Here is a 21861-nt window from a genome sequence, read left to right as displayed (position 1 = left end):
ATAAAAACAGGTGCATTGTTTACATATAGCCAAATAGAAAATGTTGGTTGAATTGCAAGTTGCAACACATTTAAAATCAAACTTCCTTCCAGTCTGTGTATAGAAATAGTTCATATCTTTATCAATAAAGTTACGGCAACAACAATTATAGCACGGAAAAGTGCCATATTTGCTGTTTTTTATAGAATTACAATGCTCCTTGAAATCTTTATAGCACAGCTGTTGCTTAAGATTCATGCTATTCCTATAAGCAAATATAGGTGTGAAACCAATAATCTTCCTCAGTTCTGGTAAAGCTTGTAATATAGGCCAGTTATCAGAAATTATTTTCAGTATATGTGGAGTGGTTTTAATACATGTTGTTACATATTGTAGATACGTATTGGCATCAGGGGTGGATAATATTTCCTCGATATTCTCATTTCTATGTCTAAAATATGGACTAGCATCATTTTCATGTAACTTGACAACTTCATCATAATATAAAGAAACCATACTAGCATCATAACCTCTGCATAGGAAAAGTTTTGTCATTTCATCTATTTGTTGTTGAAAAGAGGCAATATTAGTATTAAGCCTGCTTAAACGTATCATTTGAGATTTAACTATTCCTTTAAAGACATGAGGAGCATGCATGCTTTTCTTATGTATTTATTACCATGTATTGGCTTTCTATATGCAGTAGTATGCATACTAGTACCATCGTAATATAATGTTACATCTAAAACGTTAACACTTTCTGATGAGCAAATCATTCAAAATTCTAGAGATTGATTACTTCTGTTCAGATATTCAACATATTCATCTAATTCTTTCCTGTTGCCTTTCCAAATAAAAAAAAAAATCGTCCACAAAATGTTTGAAAAAACAAATCTTATTAGATAAATGTATATCATTATTAAAAATTGTTTCACATTCACAGTGATTGCAAACCAATGTTGCATAAGTATTAGCCACAGAGGTACCCATAGCTACTCCAGATACCTGGTGGTAGTACTTATTATTAAATTTAAACATGTTTTCAAGGACAACCTCCAGTAATTCACATATGGTTTCAATCTTACATCCTGGTAGTATACCCTTTTCACATAACAGCCTTCTGGTTGCTGTCACCCCATACTGATTAGGAATTGCAGTGAAAAGGGATTTTATATCCATCACAACCATAACAAAAGCAGAAATATTCGTACCACGAAACCACAAACTCAAATCAGTCAAAAAATTGGTCGTGTCCTTGATATAGCTCCTTACATACTTCAAATAAGTGGAAAGAGTGTGCTGTAGATAAATAGAAATAGGCTCTGTTTGCCAACCACGCCCAGAGACTATTGGTCTCATGGGTGGTTTTTCAAATGATTTATGGGTTTTTGGGAGACCATATAAGACCGGTATAACTGGTGCAGGTACTGTAAAATAATTGAATGTATCTAAATCAATATCACTTATCAATTGCAGATCATAAATTATCATATTTACCCAGCTTATTATCTGATTAATATCTAAACAAGTAATTTCTACAAAGGTATCTACATCTGACAAAAGTGCACTCAAACTTAAAAAATAATCTGAATTATTCATCAACACATTTGCGCCGCCCTTGGCTTCTTTTATAATAATTTCATCATTATTTTTTAATTCTGTTTGAGCTCTGCAGTTATCCATTGACAAATTATAAAACTTATTAATTTTTCCTTTTTTGTACAAACGCCTTATATGTATTTTCACATACGTTATTAAATGCATAGACTATGGGATGACTGTTAGGGATAAATGTATTTTTTGTCTACATTTTGTATTTTTGTCTATTGTTGTAAACTGGAACCGTTGATACTGGGTGGAGCATCACACATGGCAAAGCTTAATGCCATGTTTCATACCTTTACTGCTGTGTGATATATGTAGTGACAGTGTGTCTGCCAAGGAATCCATATGCTTTCAATTATGCAAATACATTTAATAATGCTGTGCATCTTAGCATGATGCTAGTCACATGAGAGATATGAAATAGGTGCTAATTCAGGTATATTTTGTTACCTTGACTTTTGCAAACATGGTAGATGAGTGAGAGAATGGTGCTATATTTAGATCACAAGGGTGGGGTGTTGAGGTGACCAGGATATTTTGTGGCACTCCTCGTGAAGCACTACAGCTGCAGGCTGCTGCAGGGGGATTATACCATGCCTCAGTATAAGGCTTGGAATAGCTTTGCCAAGGCTCTTTGCACTGTAACTGGCATTCCATGAAATGAAGAACAATGTCATCACCACTATAGTGACCTTATAAAGCACAAGCAGGACCTCCTAAGCTGATGGGAGGCTTAATTTAGGACTGGAAACACCCCCCAGTTGTGTAGGTAGACTGGCCCATAACTGGTCTATGATATGGCATCAATTGTCTAGCCAGCCAAAAAGGTACTCATTATGCTTTCATATATATTTCTTTACTTTCTGTGCTGTACAGCTACAGAGGGGATAGTTGCAAACTGTGAGGTACTCCAGGACAGATTAAATTACCTCATGGAGGCATGGGGTAAGTATGATTCATGTAATAATTCAAGTCATAATGTTATTTTTATTCCCTCAAGCAATAGCATCTCGAGCAGTCATACCTTGTCTTTCATCTCAAACATGCATGCCTTCCCCAATAACTCTTGCTGCTTGCATTAAGTGATTAGAATACTAGCTTTACTGTATGCGGATTCAGTACTCAGAAGCAACATTTTTTAAGTGATAATTGTTTATAAGATCTTAACAGCTGTCTACCGAGGAGCATCACATTATGATAATTGCAATTATTAATTTAGAATGCATAATTCCAATTTATCATTAACTTTTTCTTATATCAGAGAAGTGACATTTGTTTATTTAATAACACATAAATACCTTTCCATCATATATGGACATTGCAGAGGTGTGCAATAGTAAATTATCATATATGTTTATGTATTAACAAACCAATTTTGTTTAAATGATATAGTAATTTGGCATGGCATGTATCTAATTATCTCTTTTTTGTGGCTCATGCCCTTTCTCTCTATTTTTTGTGGGGTTATAATTTATTAATAATCTGCTGTTTGCATAACACACTGATGAAAATTAATCAACAACAGTAAAGAGAAGTACAGCAACTACTGCAGCTCAGCCCAACATACCTTTACAAATGGCAGCACAGGCACCCAGCACTTCAGAGTCACAACCGGTCAGTGTTGAATCCACAACCCCTGCCCCACCTGCTCCAAGTATGTCAGGTAACACTGCCACAGCTGCTAGTGCAGCAGTACCCTCCAGGATCAGTAGTAGTTGAGGTGGCAATTTTTGTCACCTGGCAGGAGATGACATTGCTGGTGGAGGATATAATGGACAAGGACCTCAGTGCTCAGATTGGTAGTGATGAAATTGTCCTGCATCACATTTCAAAGATGATGCTGCAGGAGACAGTGATGTGATCTCTAAGGGTGAGCACTAGATTCTTGCTTTTCTCAAGTTGGACATGGGTGCACCTCCAATGTCCCATGCCTATTCCCAATCATGGTGTCCCCCCAACTTTTTGCCTTCATCACCATACCTGTCTGTCTATGCCCTGTATGTCTGTAAATGCTTCCTAATATATCCTACCTGTCTGGACATCTCATTCCTAAGCACCTTTGCCAACATTGCTGTCTCTCCCAAATAAAAAAGAAAAATGGGAACCTGTTCCACCAAAAAAATGTCCCATACATAGCCCCCCAGTTTGCCTATGTGTCATCCTCAGGCATAATAGATAAACTCTCAAATAGGCATCAATCTTTATGCTATCAGATGGGTAGCTAACTGGCTCACAGATAGAATCCACCTAGTCAAAATAGGGGAAGCCACCTCAAGCAGTAGACCCAAAACAAGCGGCATACCCCAGGGTTTGGTCTTGGGGCTTCTGTTATTTGGCATATACATTTCTGATGTGCAGACCAAAGCCAGTGGGCTATGGCTGACCAAGTCTGCAGATAATTGCAAGTTGGGTACTATCATTAATTCCCCTAGTGATATGGACATCCTCCCAGAGGGTCTCACTCAAACATATGACTGGTGCCAGAAACATGGCATCAAGCTGAATACCAAAAAATGCATCATCATTCCCTTTAGGGAGAGTGATGTCCCCACAAATTATGACATTAATAACAATGTCCTAAGCATGCAATCAGTCTTGAGGGATTTGGGCACCCAGGTTGATAGCAACCTGACTTTTGACCACCATGTTGCTTCCATTATAAGGAAAGCTTTCTACATTGCCCACCTCATAAGTAATGGTATCTCATGCAGAGACAAGGAGGTCATAACATCCCTGTATTCTTTCCTTATAAGACCTATTATTGAGTACAATGCCCCATTCGGCATGTACCTTGCAAAGCACATGCAGCAGCTGGAGAGACCACAAGGCCTCAAAAATCTACCATACACAGATAGGTTAAAAGCCCTATCCCTCTACTCAGTTTCATACTGACTCCTCAGAGGTGAACTCTGTATGGCATACAAGGCAATCTTGGACCCCGCATTGATGGGACTGCTGCATATCCACAAGTTAAGCTCCACTCGAATAACCCGCACGCATGGCCTCAACCTGGTCTGTGACATCAATAGGACTTAATTGGCGGGACAGATTTGTGTCACAGAGACTTCCCCATCTGTGGAATAGACTCCCTCTCCACATCAAGCAGAGTACCTCTTTACCCCTTTTTAAGTGCAATCTGGATACCTGGATGGGAAAGAGAAAATACATCCCTGGGATTCCACCCATGTCCCTGCTGGATAGAGGCATCAGGTGCTGACTTGTCTAATCATGGGCTAAACTCTTGACTGGGCTTATAAGGGCCCCAGGGCCAATAGCTTAGTAACTTCCTATTATCCTATGATCCTATGACACAATTGATCTGGTCCAGTTGACCATACAGAACTATTCTGTTGTTGTCATCCATTGCCAAACCATGAAACGGTGTAAACCATTGTATATTTATTTTGTGAAGAAGCAGATAGATATGATGCTTTCCCACAAGAATCCTGCAAATTCCTGTAGTCTTTTCCTTGTGTGCTACTCTCTGCTTCCCAACCCCATTTTCACCACTGTCATATCCACACCTTTTCATACATTTAATCTGGTCAAAAACTAGATTTATACACAACACACATGGCTAGAAATGGTCCATGGAAAAGCCTTAATTTTATGTCCTTGGTATTTGAGCAGTGTTTTGCATAATGCAGCAATGCTGAGTGGCAATGAATGCTGTTTAACTTCTTATTGTAAAGGCTGAAGATTTCAATTCACTCTGCAGTGGTCCAGTTACTGTTGAGCAAATCTGCTTAAACCTGCTGTGCTTTGGGAATACAGAGAACAGCCATAAGTGATACAGTTAATCAAAAAATTCTTAGGTTGATGGATGTATTAAATATGACTTCCTATGTGGCATATTGAGACGATTAGCCTGTTTGTAGCCTGATGTTTTTACATAGTGGCATGGGTTTGAATACATTGTTACATAAATGTATTAATTCATGACATTTCATATTCCCATCATATAATTATCTGACAACATCTATATTTCTCTCTCTATATAACATTTCCTTAACATAATATTGCAATAGAGCCGCTTGACATCATCTTCAAAAACACTGCAGCCCTACAGGAAGACTTAGTAAGCCAACCTTATCCTGGTTAGATATTCATGTTTATTTCACTCTCCAACCCCTTATTTGTACTTATAGCAATCAGTTTATTGTACAGAGCATGTCAGATTAATGCAGATTTAATAAGTAAGAGTAAAACACCATACAGATGTTCCTACATGTCCCACAAAATATATTGTTGCTATTCTTCTCTGCATCTGTCTTACTCTCTCTCTCTCTCTCTCTCTCTCTCTCTCTCTCTGTTCACCCCTTCTTCTTCAGTAGCATTACATTAATGATGTGAAGTAGTGATTCCTTTGTGGCATGATGAGCTAATGCTCAGATTTGCAGAAAGATTTGTGAATAATCTGAGTGGTTCTATTAGCTAAGTGTTACTGAGTGTTTTTGGTTGTCTAATTTAGGTGTACCTGTTGGCTACCTATTGTTGTCAGCCACCATTATACTTCTTCAGTGATAATCTACATTGTCCCTGCTTCCATCTCACCCTGTTGTTGCATCTTCTCCCTTCTGTCTGATTATTCTTCCACCTCTGCATTTGTACAATGTCTGGTGCCTGGGCAACATATGCAAAAAGGCTGAATAGATTTACACAGTTTATGGCAATATATTTGGATTTGATTTCCTTCATCTGCATTACTCTGTTTCATTTCATGCTGCTGTGCTCAGCAATGATTATTCAGTTTAATGTAATTTTAAACAAGATGAAGAATTGGATATATGGATTACAGTGGTCCTAGTCCTACATTCACATTTACTGAAATCTACTGTCAGATATTTAATTATCACAATTATGAATTGCTATATGTTGTGCTAAGATACTACTTGGGTATAATATTTTCTTTGCATGCTTAAAATAATCAAATACATATGAATGGCAACATATTTCATGATGTTTTGTCTGACTACTATGTCTGTAAATGTTGGCTAAACCTTTACTTAACACATTAGCCTGCTACTACATTAGTCTGCCTACTATCTATTGTGAATGTTGTCTTGTAAAGATCTTTGCATGGAAGTTGGCACAGAGCAACATAAAGTACAGTGATTACCATTGTAAATTTAACACTTCAAGATATGATTATGCATGTACTAAGACTTTGCCATCAGTAGTACAAATCAACTAAGCAGCACTGCACTCAGGGGTACTCAAAAGAATAGAATATCAAAGATTTATAGTTTTCTGTTGCACAATGCTTGTATGCCTGCATTACTGTTGTCAAAAGGTGACCATGATCATAATTTCTGAATTATGTTGACTCATTTAATTCATTTGTTTAAAGTAATAAAGTAAGTAAATACTTAAACAAAGTAAGTAAGTAAGTAACATTTGTATGCTTTTATTCAGTTGTGAAATATCTTGCAATGCTCTACCAGGTTCTTATCTACTCTCATTGTTTATTTTGTACACTTGTATTTTCAACCAAAAGGGCTAATGTCCTCTTCTTATATATTAACTGCTGTAAAGTATACAATCTGTATGCTACTACTTTGTAGTGTCTCTTTTGTAAATGTTTCTTCTCTCTGTAAACTTATTGAGAATTTCTCCCCAGGACTCCCCTGAAAATGGACACTTGTTGTCCAGTCGGACTATCCTGGCCAACAAATGTTAATTAAATGTTAAATGTTAAATGTTAAATGAATAAATAAATAATATGTCTGCTATGCAGTGTCTGCCCTTACACTATGTTACAACCTTAGTTAACCTATTCTCACAAAATCTGTCACTGTCATTCTGAAATCCATTGTCTTATGTACGACTTCCATGTTTATCTTGCTAATGCACATAGTGCAAGTATGACACATTATGCAGTCATCCAGACATGAACTCATAGCAATGTTTGATTGATAATCCACTGGTGTGCAATAGTCAGTGTGTATGTCAACCCATTATGTGGAACATGTCAATGCAGCAACACAATGTAAAGTAAGGACAGTATCTACATTTCATTATAAGAGTATGTCATTACATATGACAATCATAGTGATGTTACATTGTCCTGTGTATACCTGTGCATTTGTTGCATGAACTGTCATACAGAGTAACATCTCTTCTAAATATTGCTTTTTACAAATATTACAATGTCCAATTTCACATAGGTATTGTCCATCTTCTCCTGTGGTGCTTGTGACTACTGCATTGCTGTCTAGATTGTGTTACTTAGAGGTAGGAATTTTGATATCCAGTATGGAAATATTGTGTGTGTGTGTGTGTGTGTGTGTGTGTGTGTGTGTGTGTGTGTGTGTGTGTGTGTGTGTGTGTGTGTGTGTGTGTGTGGCTACGTGTGTGAGATTGTGTCTATTACTTAGTGGCATATCCACTTCTCCTAAGAACAATACATTTAATAATTTTCTCAGCTCCCCATCATAATTTTTACAGAACTATCCTTTCTGATACACACTGAGGAAGTCATCTGGCAAAAAGTGCAATATCTGTCTTTCTTTAAGAGTCAGACTTCTTCTCTGGTACTTACAACTAATACTGTGCTCTCTAGATTGTGTAACCTAGACAGATAAAATGTTCAATGCCCAACATGGAAGTTGTGTGTGTGTGTGCGTGCGTGCGTGTGTGTGTGTGTGTGTGTGTGTGTGTGAGTGTGTGTGTGTGTGTGTGTGTGTGTGTGTGTGTGTGTGTGTGTGTGTGTGTGTGTGTGTGTGTGTGTGTGTGTGTGTGTGTGTGTGTGTGTGTGTGTCAGAGAAAGAGAGAGAGGGATAGAGAGAGAGAGACTGTGTGTAGCACTTGGTGTATCCACCTCTCCTGAAAATAATACATTTAACTGTTCTCACAGCTCCCAATCAGAATTTTTACAGAACCATCCTCTCTGCCACACACTGAGGAGGTCATCCTGACAAAAGTACAAACTTCAGAGTCAGAATTCTACTGCGGTGCTTGCAACTAATAGAGTGCTCTCTAGGTTGTGTAACTAGATAAGTAAAAGGTTTGAAACCTACTCTAGAAGACTTGCATGTGTGGGTATGTAATGCTTGTTGCTTTCTCCATTTTTCCTGAAGAGGATGCATTTAAATTTGTTCACAGCTCCAGTATAACATCTTTTGTGGAAATATCCTGTATGAAACACACTAATGAAGCCATCCTGAAAAAGTACAACCTCTCCCCTTATAACTCAGGCTTTTCCTGTGGCACTTGTAACTAGTGCAGTGCTCTCTGTATGTTGCAAGTAAATAGATAAGAGGTTCAATATCCACCCTCAATATATGTGTGCAATATTTTTTGCTGTCTCATTTCCCCCAAAGAGGGTGCATTTAAATGTGCACACAGCTCCCTTATACCAATTTTTATGGAAACATTCTGAAGGAAACACACTGATGAGGTCATCCTGACAAAAGTGCTCTCTCCCCTTAAGAGTCAGACTTCTGATCTGTAGATTGTGTAACTAGATAAACTAGATAAGTAGGAGATTTTTACCCTCCATGTAAGACTTGTCTGTGGGGGGGGTAAAAGGAGGTAAAAGGAGTAGAAGTTAAGTACTGCTGTATTTCTACATCCTACATATATATAGTTACATATTAAAGAAAAGAGTGTAAGATATGCAAGCACTGCAGGAGATGTATGACTTTCAAATACCTTAGGTTCACTTGTAAAACAATGATCCTGTCAGTGTGCAGGCAAACAATGTAATGTTGTAACTGTATACTCTTACTGATGTCACACAAAACACTTGCCATTTGAAGAGCAGAAAAGTCCTCATAAACAAATATTTGTATCACTTTCTTTATAAAAACATTAAATGAATATTTTCCAACCCATGACAGTGTTATTTGAAACTAATTTACAAATCTGTGCCCATAGTATTGCCTAAAAAAGTAAAACTTTTTTAATGTAATCCAAAGAAAATTGTAATCATTACAGTACAAACCATGTGTTTAGATATACCCTTATGTTGCAATGAAGCTGTGCATGTGAAAGGTGGGCTTAATGATTGGTGTAGTAATCTATGATTTTACAATATTTATCCACTGTAAAGGCTGTTTGAACACATGCTCACCTAACTGCAACCCTCCCCCACATACACACACAGTTGTTCTTCCTTATGTGACCAATATGCATATGTTTGCAGCACCCATGCTTGTTTTGCATTTCTATGATATCTGTTCGGGTGTGCATTCTAAAATGACATGATGCAAATGTCTCTTAGGTCATTCCTTGCACATATGCATTACTTATTCACAAGATAATTATGTTTTTTTGCATGTCTTCCTCCAGACATGTTTAATACTACAATTGTTTATGTCACAATATACAGCTTAATGGCAGATGTGTGATTCCATAAACATTTCTTACTGTATGGCATGCAGCAAGGCTATCAGAATCTGTGACTGGTCCTCTGTTACAACACTTTCTATTATGTTGCTGCTGTTGAACTGCTGTTCTGCTACTCTTCCCTGTAATTTTATGTGAGCAATGCACTATATTACTGTGTCACATGTTTTCAAATCAGGAAGGGCAAAATTGTACTCCTGACATATCATCCACTCTGCTTTGTCATGGATTACTTATGCACAGTGTTTCTTATTAGATTGGCATGTAGCACTTACATATCTCTACAATACGTGCTTGTCAATTGCATGCTCATAGGTGATAAACTACTTTCTTATTAGTGCCAGTGTCATTTCTTTGCCTAAACATAACCATTTCTGAGTTACCTGAAATTACAGCTATATGGTCCTTTTGTTTTTGTATATACATGGTGAGATGGATAATACAGTTGTGCTATCAGCTTGCATACATCAGCTCTTTGTGTATACATCCTTATGTGCTGTGACAATATAAGGTACTGCCAGCCATGCCTGGAGAAATAGGGCAGTGGATGTGTAACATATGCAACCATACCTAGTTAGAATTTTGTAAATAATTATATGTCAACTGTATATCAAAATGATTTGTACAGATGCTTGTGCTAAAAATGTATTCTTGAGGTCAGCTTGTGTTAAAAATGTATCAACAATGTGCCCTGCTGGACAGAAAAGAGATGTATGTGCATTATTGTAACTGTTTAAATGTACATACTGTAACTGAGGATACTGAAAGAGAAGAGGTTAATCCCAAACTTAAAAATAGTAAAGCAATTAAATACTGGGCCTAGGTCATAAAGATGTTATCTCACAGTTTTGAATTAAGCCAGAGACACAATGCCTGTAAGACATATGGTTTATTAGCTTCTGTAGGAAGAGGGGAAGTACTTTATGTTTTTATGACTTCCAGGAGCTGCAGCAGATCTAAATAATGCCATATCTGTGTGCCTGGTAACAGCTGCTAAAATCCTGACAGCTTCTAGTGATGGGAGATAGTGCAGGAAACAGAGTTAGATGACCAGATGTGTGAGATGTCATTCAGTAATCCAGAAATAATATTTAGATATTAGCAGGAAATTGCTCTCAGTATTCTGCATTCTGTCTTGGATCTGACAACAAGGACCACTCACCCACTTCATCTTGCTTTGTCCTAGCAAGTGACCAAGGATAGTAATTCTCTAAATCAGTTAGGAAAATATAGTGAGTATGGGGAAGTATGTTTTTTCTGTAACTGTGTGAATCTTTCCAGCTGTGCTACTTTTTAATATTTCCTGTGATTGAAATGCTGGTATTTACTGTACATAGATGTTTAAGATTTTCATGTTCTTTTATTATTTATTATTAAATATATTTAAACTTCTCATTGTAGCTGGTCCTTTTAGAACAATATTTAAGTTTTGAGAGTATCTGCATATACAGTATTTATTTTATGACAAATTTGGCCACTCCTGAAAGCCTTGCTGTTTGGTCAACATTATCATTTGTATTAATATTAACTTTACTCAGCATAATTGGGTACCGTTTTAAGAGCTTTATAGTAACTGACTGGTGGCAGTGATCTATCTTATAGTCTGGGCAAAGTTGTTAGAGTAGGTAATCTGTGCCAGCCTTTCCCAGGTGTCTATGTGTGTGTGAAAATTAAATTTTAAAGAGTGTGTGTGTCAGCTACTTGGAGCAGGGGAAGGAAGCACTGGTTTCACAGAAAGGGTGCTGGAGAACTTGGCTTGGAAACTCAGCTGAGGACATAATGCTACAGCTGTGCCAGTGGTGAGTGTTATTGGGGATCTGGAGGGAGACAGATAGAGAAACCCAGACCCTCGGCTGAGTGTGTTCCCTTTGTGCTCTTAAGGGAAATTGTGCTCGATGCAAAGGGGTCTACATCTAGACATACTGAGTGTATCCAGTTTCAATCCAAGTGAATGCCCCTCACCAGTGTCAGTGATAAAGATGCAGGCTCTTTGATTACTGGCCCAGAGTGGGGACGTCACATATGCAATAACTGCATTCTGTGTATTCACCCCATAATGGATCTTCTGGTCTTGGAAACTGTGATCTCAAGTCAGCATTTAATTAACAAGTGTATCACATTTTCACTCCCCTTTATTACAGTGCAGCTTTATGTCCCTATCACATTCTTTATCAGCATGTCTGTTACTTTTTATGTGCATAACAGTGTAATTGAGATTCACACATTATCATTACATCAATATTGAAGGTTTTATGTCAGAAATGCTTCTTATACACTTTCATCACATTTGCATGCAGGATATGAGTACACTTTAAACATTTCCCCTCTTCAACATTATTACATCATTATAACAAATTTTTGTGCAACAATTCCCCATTTCACTTTGCCCCATTTTGTATTATTTCCCTGTATGTGCCCTTAATATGTCTGGGCTACAGCATGTACTTATATCTGAGCATTGCCTATATGTGATCCATTTTGTTCACATTGTGTGCAGGTGCTTGCAATCACCTTTCCATGGCCGTTAACACTATTGCTGGCCAAAGAAAGGTGATTACAACTGTCTAGACACAATGAGCAGCATGCATATTTGATTAGCGCTGCTGGTGATCGTGATAACGTGTACATGCCCCAACATAAACCCCTCCCCCTCCCTCTTTCTACCTTGCACTGATATCTTCTCCAACTAATTTCAAAAATGTCTTACTTCTTTCCCTTCCCCACCTGAAACCAACATTTTTTCTCTTTAGTGACTATTATACCAATCTTCTTCTATATACATGCTTTTCTCCTAACCTACATATGCCTAGTAGCTATATATTTTAAGTTTGGTCAACTTACAAAGAAGATTCATATCATAATGTCACAATATTATGTAATGTTATTCTCTGTATTTATCAAGTCCCTCTTTATAAATTATGTATTCAAACTTCAAAATGTAATCAAACCAAAAATCCTAAATTCCTGAATTTATGTTTGTAAATATTATGCATCTAATCTAAAAAGTTTTAAATTTCTGTACTGAATTACTGTCTTTGCAAAATCTGAAAATGTTCAAAATATTTGAATTATATCTTTGTAAAAATCTGTGATGTAACCTACACTGTTGAGGAGCTTTTCTCCCTGGATCTCCACTGAAAAGGGTCTCTTTCTGGCCCAGTGGACTTCCCCTGTTATCAAACTTAAATAAATAAATAGATAAATAACTAAATAAATAAATACATTGTGTACACACTGAGCAGCACCTATACAATTGTTAATGAATAACAGGGCATTTTTTTATCTTTGTCTAAAATATTATATTTGTTCAGAAATACTGTCATGGAGATAATGAGTTAAACTCAGAAAGGGGCTACAAATGTCATGTGATGATTTTATATGGAGACAGAAGTAAATCAGGGCAATGGGATAGTTGGGATCAGGAATGGGAATGAAAGGTGAGGGACATGACATCAAGGGATATATAATTTCCATTGCTGTGGGAAACACATTTAAGATGCACAGGGAAAGAAACATATTGGAGAAAGGATTTGAAAATGAGAGCAATAGCAATAGGTGAGGGAAATGAAATGGTTACATCAGAACAAAATATGCCAGAGCTAAGAGAAAGCCCTGACATAGTCAATAAAGACAGGGTTGTAGAAGAAACAAGCAAGACAAGGAGCTATGCAAAAATGTAAATATCAGTTCAAGAGGGAAGGTGATGGGAGAGTAATGAATCAGAAAACTAAATGATACAATAGTATCACACAAAGAAGTGAAGAGAAAATATAGTGAATGGGACAGTAAAACGAGAAAGTGCAATTTACCCAGCCAAGACTCGTAAAAATACTGCTCAGTCATGGAGATCACTAGAATGAGTTTAAAGAATATTAGAAGGATTAGACAAAGAAGGGAGGGGTATCACGAAAGAACACTGGAAGAAAAGTCAAAGGGGAACCATAAGGAGTTTAACTGAAGGCAGGATTTGGAAAACTTCAGAACCATCACATTTTCCAGCTGGTTCTGACATTTTCCACAAAGCACTGTAATTCTATATGAAGATGACATGGTTGCCTACAGGTCCAACAATTCTCATCCCAGCATCAAAAGGTATCCCCTATCCCATGGGCTTCAACCAATAACCTCATTCTAAAAAAAAAAAAAATGAAATATACAAGAACCATGTTCTTTGGCTGGTTTCTGATGAAAGCTCACTATAGTTCCCCAAAACTGGAGCATCTGGCTAGACCAAGCTCTTAATTTCCAACACCACATTTTAGCTATACAGGCCAAAATCAGCTCCTTGCTTTCTTGGGTTACCAAAATATCACAAGACAGTAGAATGGCAATAGAAAAAGGAATCTTAGTAACACAACTAGTGTATAGTCTTTACCTTGTAGTTGTAGTACCAGGATAAACGTATCCTCCCTCCAAATCATTGCAAATCACATATGTAGATTTAATACACTAATCTCCACCCCAGAATACCACTGCCCAGTACTTTCCCAAGTCAAAAGGCTGTGCTTTAAACAAAGATGCACCCTTCTATTTTTTTTGCTAGTGAACTCCCCAAACAAACCACAACCTATAACCTTAGGTCATTATCCACTTTCAACCTTGCCATCCTAGAAAGCAAACTGCATTCCACCAAACACAGCATTTGTATAATGGCTGCTCAAACCTGTAAATTCCTTCCTATTGCACTCCAATCCATATTGACTATTCCTATTTGCAGTTTTAATGCTCTTCTGTTTTATCATTATTTTATTTGTGCTGAAGATGCTCCATTTGGATTAGCACTCTACCACAGTCAACACAGAGTAAGTAAATTCTAGGACACAGTTAGATACCAAACACTATAGACAAGGCATTCTGTATGGCTTTCATAGGTTAATCTTTTGTCTTCCATCAATTTAGTGACATGGCCTTCAGTATTTTCTGTAATAAGTTAAACTTCTGTTAGATGTTCTTGCTTCTTTATTCCTTGTGCCCTATATAACTGTTGTTTCAACACTGAATTTTTCAGGTACCTTGTAGCTCCTACAGAGAAGAGAACTATTTAACTGTATATTAAATTTAGGTTATATATTGGTACTAAACTGTAAATATGCAGAAGTAAAAAACTAGAAGCTGAAAAAATGATGTCCAGTCCTTTACTTTATAACTTAAATATCCTTAAGAGGCTACAAAACAGATAGAACCTCTTGGCAAAAAAATAAATAAATAATGACAATTACATCTCAACGCATGTGGCATACTTCTAACAGGCATAAAAAGTTTATAACTCTTCCAAGCTATACGCATACAATGGTGCTGTTTTTTTTTATATGGTACTACATGCCAAAATTAAGCATTATGCAGTTATGTAGTCAAACTGTATATGATAAAATGTAGTATCATCTTATCTGCTCTTTTGGAAAAGTGGTTTTCTCATGTAGAAAGAGTACAATGTACTAAAATAAGGAGGCATTGCAGTAATGTATACTGAGCTCAGTGGCAAACAGAGGTATACTTAAGAAGATGTAATAGAAAAAGCTTATCATCGCTGTAAAAAAATTAGGGAGGTTCATTTGTAGGTCCTGCTGCATGGTAGCAACATAGAACTACACTGGAAAACTACAGATAACTTTGAATGCTATGACACACTTCACATTTCCACACAAATATGGCAGAGAAAAGTGTTAATTGTCACAGAAACATCACAAGTGAGGCAGAGAAAAGTGTCAAACAGCCTTTAAAGCTGTTGCTTGATAAAAATGCAGCTTGCTTCTGGCAGTTTTTAAGAGGCACTGCAAGGTGTGTGACAGCTCCTTTTGCTTTTTTTTTCCAAAATTTGTACATTAAGGCAGTTAAAGTTCTTGTATTACAAATCATTATACTAGGGTCTCATCACAAGTGTTTGTTAATATGTTTTTGAAATATAGTCAGGAAATTCATCTCTGTATGTTTCTTTAATGAGTTGAATACATTATAAGACTGGCTATGATTAGTGACCCTATGATGATCTACTATATATTATAGCTCTCAATTAATATATGTTTTAAGTTATTTCTCTTAAAACGGTGACACCTCTTCATACTTCAGGTTTTCATTTTCACTAAAGTAATTTATTATTAATGTGAGTTTTAAAATGCTACTTGAATTCAAATTGCTTGTATTCATTACATTCAGAAACCACCTGAGTGGTGTAGACCCTGAGTCCTGTTGGGTCTATATTATAACATCGAAGACTTAAAACTTTGAATATTATAATATAAAACCATTTCAATCGAAAGACCATAACAGCGAACACTCAGAATAGCAAATTTTTTCCCAGGAAAAAAATTTGCTGTTCCAACACACATACACACAACATAAGCACACCAAAATAAATAATCCACACACATACACTTCACAAAACCCTACACTAAACCATACATATACTACTAGCTATCCACTTATCTTCACCCAACCCTAACCCTAAGGTCCATAGCTACCGCACACTCACCTTACCCGCTCCCTAACCCTAAAGTCCCTAACTATCGCACACTCACCTTACCCACTCCCTAACCCTAAAGTCCCTATCGCACACTCACCTTACCCACTCCCTAACCCTAAAGTCCCTATCGCATACTCACCTTACCCGCTCCCTAACTCTAAAGTCCTTATCGCACACTCACCTTACCCGGTCCCTAACCCTAAGGTCCCTATCGCACATTCACCTTTGTTCACACACTTACCTTAACCCGGTCCATAACCTTCGCTCCACACTTGAGGAAATAGCGAAGCTGCAGAAACGGCCCACCGAATACTTTCCCTAGGAAAGTATTCGATATACTGCATCTTCACTTTTTCAGCGTTCAGTGCATAGGGTTTGATATTATAACATTCGAAGCTTTAAGACTTCGATGTTATAATGTAGACCCGTCCTGTTTTCATGCACAACCTTGGGAAAAAAATAGCTTCATAAATTAATAAACAAAAGCAATATTTTAACAATAACTAAATGTGAAATACAGGCATGCCACATTAAAATGATATTTATTAACCATAATACTAGGAATTGCAACAACGATTATAGCAAGATACTTTATTCTATCACTGGTGCGTATACTCCTTCAAGATGTGAAAACATACATTTCTGTGGAGGGCTGTTAATATTTTATTTTCATTTTAAGAATGCTGGAGTTAGGGAAAAATGCAGAAATCAAGTTCTTTGTTTTTCTATCCAAATGTATCCCTGTCTGTATCCATAAACCTGTCTATATTAGTCTCTGTCAGACTTCACTCCACATATATGTGTTAGTGCATTTATGTATATATTATTTTTAAAATCAGTACACAAAGAATTGATTGCCAATTACACAGGCCCATTAAAGAGCAGATATACATATAAATTCCTTGAACAAATCTGCCAACGGTTCATATGGCTTTTATGGCCTGATTTAAAAACAATTATGTATATAGCTTACAATAAACTACCATCCTGCATTAATGGTAAAGTAAAAGATATGCATGCTCATCTTTATAACAGGTTTGATAGTAACATTTTGTCACAACCACCAGTTTCAAAACAAACTGTAAGAACTTATTTCATGGACTCTTGTTCAAAAGGTATATTCTGACTACTAAAATAAACAGTTTTGTGACATGAACCATGGAAGAGTTTAAGTGATTCAGATCTCTTTTCATGGTTGACCTCTTCTTAAAGTACATAAGAAAAAAAGGAAAATGTGGAACAAAAAAGTTAAAAGATCTAATTTGAACATAATGAGTTCAAGAATGACTCAATAAAGAGGAACAAATGTTTGTCAATGGATGTAAAGCTTGGCCTTCGGGGTGGATTACAGCAAAGCTTGCAGCTCCAATTACACATGTTTAACCAAAGAAAAAAGGGTCCTTTCTATACAGGCATGAACAAATATCAAACGGCTGAGGTGTCTATATAAGCATAACACATGCCCAGATGCTGTGCAAAGTCATTAGAATTTATAGCCAGTAGTGCTGAAAACTTCAGGATTAAGCTTTCATTCTTTGATATCGCATTCTCCCATATAGACACATATGCATTCATGCTCCTTTTCATGAAGCTCTAAAACATAGTGGAGAACTACAGGGACAAATGTATACTGTTCAGTGACCTATTTGAGATACGGGTCAAATGATGGGAATGCCACTAATTTCACGACAAGAGTTAATGACAGGACAGGAAAACCTGCTGGTGAGAAAGGCCTGAACTAAAGACAATTGCAAGTAGAAGCAGGAGTTAAGAAAAGCATCAGTGCTTCCTAAATGTATTTTTAAGTGTACATGTGAAAAGATAAAAAAAATAAATAAACAAGAACATCTAATTAACTGACTGCTTAAAGCTCTGCACTTTGTCTTTTTATAGTAATCATGCCTGTTTCAGGTAACTATGTAACACTGTGCCACAAGAATGTATGTCTCATCAATAGTTCTCTAATCATTGCAATCAGAAAAAATGCCTCCAAGTTCTAAGGTTAAGAAAGGATTTGTGTGCAGCACCCATATTTAGGATATTTGTTAGAACTCCGCATGTCCTTATCACAAACTGAACTTTTGTCATTAATTCATCTTAGTGATGCACCTGTTCCTCTTACTAGAGGCAAATGACATTAATAACAGAAAGCTGTTATGTTACATATAATCCAGGAAGTTATGGTTTGTTTCATTTCTTTTCATAGTGTTTGAAATGAAATGTAGTTTTTTTGGACTGTAATGTGCAAGTTATCGTCTTCACCTGTGACTTAACAAATAGAATTTTTGTTTGATGCAATATTTGCTTTCTATTAGGAAAATCAAACACATAAACAATGATTTGATAAAGGGATCCAACTTGAGATATCAGTAGGAAAGAGCCGAAGGTTTTTAGTGTACTGGTTAAACTTCCTATACTAGCTGTTTCCATCTTAAGTTTTACTTAAGACACCACTTATTTAATTAGTTAATTACTGCATAGATAGAAAGACAATTATTTTCAGACGTTAAAAGCTGGATAATAGTGTAACAGAGAGTGGGCTACCCACAAACTTTCAGTTATCCACCAGATCTTGTCTAGGTCTATTAAGTCAGAAAACACAGAATATTCTCAAAAACAGGGATAAATTTGTCCTACAAAGTGATACGATTATGAAGATGGAAATGCATATTAGACAGGAATATTCTATGCAACAAACTGTCAATGAATGCTTTCATACAACCTTTCCATTGACATTTTAACTTATAATGTAACATGACACAGCTCTGTCATTTTTGACTAACCATAGCAGTGGCTTATGCTGCTGAATCTAGAGACTTAAACATAATCAGTCTAAAAGGATTACCTGCATGATCTGAGAACATATGAAACAAAAATTAATTCACTGTGATGTATTATAATGGCAAGCAGAATGCATCTTTGTGTTAATCAAACAATGAAGTGATTCAAAAAATGTTTTGTCTTTTTGTAGGTTCATAGGTATATACTAAACGTATAACAAAAAATACCAATAAGGAGCTCAGCCATATCCCCAGGTATGGGTGGGAGATTAGAACTATCTCACACTGAGTATGGTTATCCTTACATATATCAGGGGGACATTTTGTGATCCACTCTGCTATCATTCAGACTGTTCTTTTAATGGTTACCAGGGAATTGCTCTGATTATTATGTAATGGTAATCTAGTCTAGAAATGGGGAATATTTTGGATTAAGTACCTGTTGAACCAATTGTTACTGTTAATGCAACTTGTAGGTTTGGTCTCTAGAACAGATGTTTGCTTTATTTAGATGAATTTATTCAAAGAGTTTGGGGTCATTTAAAGCAGGGAAGACTAAATACAGATCATCATTTAAGAACCTGTATGAGACTGAGTAATAGAACAGGGCCTTTATCTTCTCAGAATAACTAAGGGTGGAAAGACCTGAAGTCATTTTGGTGAGGAAACATTAAGGTTGCTTGAGCTGATTTCAGCACTTAGTGAGGTGCATGCTGAACTAGACATTTACATTAAATGGTGGGAGTTATAAGAGAGGAATAATGTACAATTATAACTTCTCTGAACATTCAAGAGATACCACAAATGATAAATTATTTAAGGTGGAAGGACTTTTAACCATGACAAAGATTCAATAGTTTATTATCAAAGTAAGTAACAAATTTAGTGATCAAAATAAGTGCAACAATAGCTATACAGATGGTGGATTTACCATAGGAAGCTATTAAACATTTCTTATTGCTGAAAGTAAGCATATGATTAAAATACCAAACAATCATTTGGACCAGCCATTGCTGGAGATTTTGAGTATCAGAATGAGATTTGCTAAATGCCCCATTTGCAATCATCAACAAACACGGTTATTCATTGTCTCCTGATTTCAACTTTCACATCAGAGAAGTTCATTCCATAGAAGAGGAGTGGAAGTCCAGCACAGAGCCCTGTAGACATCACTAATGACATTTTTTTCTGTCTAGAGGAAATACACATCACTTTAACAGTGTGGTTTCCTAATAGACAGCCAGTCAGCTATCCAGCAACCTACACAAGGATTAATATTGAGTTAGGAGAGTATGTCACTAATCTCAGCATACATGACCCTCTTGAAGGCCATAGCAAGGTCCGCATAGGCAGTGTGGATTGTATGCCCTTTATTGATGGCCTTAGCAACTCTTTCAAAAACCTCAACTAGACTGGGAAGGCATGATTTGCCTTTTTTCAAAGCTATACTGGTGTGATCCCAGGGATATATGGTTACCAATACTGTCATCTATTAGTTCAGTTGTATCTTTTATAACCTTGCAATTAGCACTAGTGGAAGTAATATGCTTATAATTCCAAGGCTCAGTATATGTACCACCAATATGCAAGGGAACCAAAGCAACTGTTATCCACACCTTAAGGATGTAACTAGTGGAGAGAATCAGGTTATCAAATTGATAGAAGGGTTTTGCAAGGTGGGACTTAACACTTCATTGTACATAATCCAATGATATTGTCAGGTCAATGTAATTGGTATTTCTAATTTTAGAAAGTGTTGAAAATGCTTGTTACTGTGTGGGAGTGATTTTGTCAGGGAAGGTGTGGGGGGGATGGAGTATCAGAGGAGTGGGTAGAGGGGTAAAGTTGAAAGATAATTTCCTACAGGAGTATTAGGTATATCCTTGTGGTCAGAGAAGGATGTACCATTAGAGGTACAGTAAATATAGAATACAGGCTGCTTCTAAGCTTCCTAATATGGCTCAAGAATGCCTAAGGGTTATCTTTGAATAGGCTGTAACCTTAGGTTCACAGCTGGTTTTGGATTTCCTAATAGTAAGCTTGAGGGACATACTTACCAGCTTTAAATCTCTTATAAGGATGAAGTGCAGATATTTTAGAAATGACCATGATGTTTTTTTTTGTTAATACCAAAGAAAATAGTGTGTGAATGTGCAGCCAACCAGAAACTCAGACTAAAAGAAAAAAAAAACAGCCCATGTAGTGCTGTGCTTCCTGAAGGAACCAAAACAGTAAATGTTCAAAAACAAGCTCAAAAGTTACCTTCCTTAGGAACAAGCCATAAAACAATACTGCGAATGAGCACCAGCCAGAATTAAAGAGACAAATAACAAAATCCACTTAAATATTAAAAACAATTGAATGGTTGAGCAGTTTCATCTATCAGTTATAGGACTTCATCAGAATCATTTGAATCAAGAAGGGTACACACTTAAGCATACTCTGAGTCACATGTTCATCTTCAAATACTCCTTGTTGTTTCTTAAAGTGCAAGGTACTCAATCAATGAATGCAATAGGAACAAAAGTAAAATATAACTTCAAAGTCTGAATTACATTTGTGTAGAATCGAAAAACAGTATATGAAATTATAAAAAATTAGGTTACCTAGGTGTGTGTTTTTGACTCCTTCAGGAGGCACAGCAATACATAGGCATTTTTTTTTCTTTTCGTTTGAGTTTCTGGCTGG

Source organism: Protopterus annectens, chromosome 2.part0 (genome assembly GCF_019279795.1).
Source record: "Protopterus annectens isolate FY-2018-M chromosome 2.part0, PAN1.0, whole genome shotgun sequence".
NCBI lineage: Eukaryota > Metazoa > Chordata > Ceratodontiformes > Protopteridae > Protopterus > Protopterus annectens.
This window is presented reverse-complemented; position numbering follows the sequence as displayed.